A 3689-nucleotide genomic window follows, 5' to 3' on the forward strand; every position below is an offset into this window, starting at 1 on the left:
CTGCCCACCTCAGCCTCCCAAAGTGCTGGGATTACAGGCCACCTCTTGGGTTCAAGTGATTCTCCTGCCACAGCCTCTAGAGTAGCTGGGATTACAGGTGCCCACCACCACACCCGGCTAATTTTTGTATTTTTAGTAGAGATGGGGTTTCACCATGTTGGCAAGGCTAGTCTGGAACTCCTGACCGCAGGTGATCCACCTGCCTCGGCCTCCCAAAGTGCTGGGATTACAAGTGTGAGACACTGCGCCTGGCTTTTTCTATTTGATTGAAGTATTCCCTTTACCATTTCTTGTAGGACAGGTCTGGTGTTGATAAAATCCCTCAGCTTTTGTTTGTCTGGGAGACTATTTCTCCTTCATGTTTCGAAGCTAGTTTCACAAATTACAGTTTTCTAGGGTAAAAGTTTTTTCCTTCAGCACTTTACATGTCATGCCATTCTCTCCTGGCCTGTAAGGTTTCCACTGAAAAGTCTACTGCCAGATGTATTGGAACTCCATTATATGTTATTTATTTTCTCTTGCTGCTTTAGGATCCTTTCGTTATCCTTAATCTTTGGGAGTTTTATTATTAAATGCCTTCATGTAGTCTTCTTTGGGTTGAATCTGCTTGGTGTTCTATAACCTTTTTGTATGTAGATATTGATATCTTTCTCTAGATTTGGGAAGTTCTGTGCTATAAACTTTCTACCACTATTTCTTTCTCTGCCCCCTCTTAAGGCCAATAATTCTTAGATTTGCCCCTTTGAGGCTATTTTCTAGATCTTGTAGGCATGTTTCATTCTCCTTTCTTTTTCTTGTTTCTTTTGTCTCCTCTTACGGTGTATTTTTTTTTATTATTTTTATTTTATTTATGTATTTTCTTTTTTATTATTTTTATTCTATTTATGTATTTATTTTTGAGACAGAGTCTTGCTCTGTTGCCTAGGCTGGAGTGCAGTGGCGCAATCTCGGCTCACTGCAAGCTCTGCCTCCTGGTTTCATGCCATTCTCTTGCCTCAGCCTCCTGAGTAGCTGGGACTGCAGGCACCCGCCACGGTGCCCAGCTAATTTTTTTTATTTTTAGTAGAGACAGGGTTTCACTGTGGTCTCGATCTCCTGACTTTGTGATTTGCCTGCCTCGGCCTTCCAAAGTGCTGGGATTACAGGTGTGAGCCACTGCGCCAGCCCTTACTGTGTGTTTTCAAATAGCCTGAATTCAAGCTCACTGATTCTTTCTAATACTCGATCAATTTTGCTATTGATGCAGACTCTGATGCATTCTTCAGTATGTCAGTTGCATTTTTGGATTCCAGAATTTCTGCTTGATTCTTTTTAATTATTTCAATTATTTTAAATTTATCTGATAGAATTCTGAATTCTTTCTGTGTTATCTTGAAATTCTTTTTTTTTTTTTTTTTGAGACGGAGTCTCGCTCTGTCGCCCAGGCTGGAGTGCAGTGGCCGGATCTCAGCTCACTGCAAGCTCCGCCTCCCGGGTTTACGCCATTCTCCTGCCTCAGCCTCCCGAGTAGCTGGGACTACAGGCGCCCACCACCTCGCCCGGCTAGTTTTTTGTATTTTTTTAGTAGAGACGGGGTTTCACCGTGTTAGCCAGGATGGTCTCGATCTCCTGACCTCGTGATCCGCCCGCCTCGGCCTCCCAAAGTGCTGGGATTACAGGCTTGAGCCACCGCGCCCGGCCGAAATTCTTTGAGTTTTCTTAAAACAGCTATTTTGAATTATCTGTCTGAAGGGTCACATATCTCTGTTTCTCCTGAATTGGTTCTTGGTGACTTACTTAGTTTGGTGGGGTCATGTTTTCCTGAATGGTCTTGACGCTTGTGGATGTTTGTCAGTGCCTGGGCATTGAAGAGTTAGTTATTTATTGTAGTCTTCACAGTCTGGGCTTGTTTGTACCTGTCCTTCTTGGGAAGGCTTTCCAGGTATTTGAAAGGACTTCGGTGTTGTGATCTGTATCTGCATTAGGGAGCACCCCAAGCCCAGTAAAGCTGTGACTCTTGCAGACTACTAGAGGTGCCACCTTGGTGGTCTTGTATAAGATCCAGAAGAATTCTCTGGATTACCAGGCAGAGATTCTTACTCTCTTCTTGTACTTCTCAAAAACAGTCTGTGTGTGTGCTAAGCTGCCTGGAGCTGGAGGTGGGCTGACACAAGCACCTTGTGGCCATGACTGCACTAGGTCAGACCTAAAGCCAGCACAGCACTGTGTCTCACCCAAGCCCCTTTGTAACCACTATCTGGCTACCACCTATATTCACTTAAGGACCTAGGGCTCTATAACCAGCAGATGGCAAAGCCAGCCAGGCTTGTGTCCTTCCCTTCATGGTGGCACATTCACCCAGGCTCTGGGCGGGTCCAGAGACCCATCTCAACACTAGGGACTTGCCTAGGAGTTGCAGTCGTTGTGGCCTAGACTGCCATTCAAGTTTATTTAGAGCCTCAGAGCACTTCAGCCCACAGTGGAGAGGCTTGCCAGAACTCAGGTTCCAATCACTGGAGTGGGTGATTTGATTCCTCTCTGGCTAGGACTGATCTAAATGCTCCCCCTGTGGGTAGGCGTCAGCTGAGTTCAGCCCAGTTTTGCTTTGTGACGTGACAAGGCAAAGTCTCTCTATTCTCTTTATCACCATGCTCTCCCTTTCCCGAGTGCACAGATTCTCTGTGCCGTGTTGCCTCTGCCACATGGGATATGGATGGCGTTGGTAATCCAAGACTGTTTTTCCTACCCTCTTCAGTGCCTCTTTCTATATGTAAAGTTAAAACCAGGTACTGTGAGTGCCCCTGATTTCTGGTTCTTATGAAGGTGCTTTTTTGTGTAGTTGTTAAATTTGATGTTCTTGTGGGAGGGATGCTCAATGGAGCCTTCTATTTGGCTATCTTGCTCTGCCCCTTTCCACCCTTAAGTCTTCTGGCTTTCCCCCACTTCTCTCTGGCCCTAAACCATTTTTAAGTATACAGTTGGGTGATAAGAAATGCATTCATAATGTTGTGAAACCATCACTACCATCATTTCCATAACTAAAAAATGTTAAATTAACATGACTGGCTCTTCAGGGTACCATAACTCTTTTCATCTTGCAAAAGTGGAATTCTAGGAGCACATTAAAATTCTCCATTTCCTCTTCCCCCAGCCTCTGGCAACCATCATTCTAATTTCTGTCTCTGATTTGTACTACTCTAAATACCTTATATAAGTTGAATCATACAGTATCTGTGTTTTTATGACTGGCTTATTTCACTTAGCATAATGTCTTCGAGGGTTATTTATGTTGTAGCATATGTCAGAGTTCCCTTCCTTTTTAAGGCTGAGTAATATTCTATTGTATGTGTATGCCACTTTTTGCTTATTCATGTGTCTGCAGACACTTGGGTTGCTTCCATGTTTTAGCTAGTGGGAATAATGCTGCTATGGACATCAGTTTATGAAGCTCTTTGAGATCCTGTTTTCAATTCTTATATATCCAGAAGTTGAATTGCTAAATCATATGGTAATTCTGATATATGTATATATATATATATATGGGATCACTATATATAGAATCACTCCACCTAGCCAGCTATCTCTAAGATCACCAGTGACCTCTATGTAAATCCTATGGACATTCTGGTGCCTGTCTTCATTGACCTTTCAGTAGCCTTTGACACAGTGGACCACACCTTCATTCTTAGCTTTTGGGACAGGAGTCTTTT

This window comes from Colobus angolensis, unplaced genomic scaffold (assembly GCF_000951035.1).
Source record: "Colobus angolensis palliatus isolate OR3802 unplaced genomic scaffold, Cang.pa_1.0 Scaffold167, whole genome shotgun sequence".
Taxonomy (NCBI): Eukaryota; Metazoa; Chordata; class Mammalia; order Primates; family Cercopithecidae; genus Colobus; species Colobus angolensis.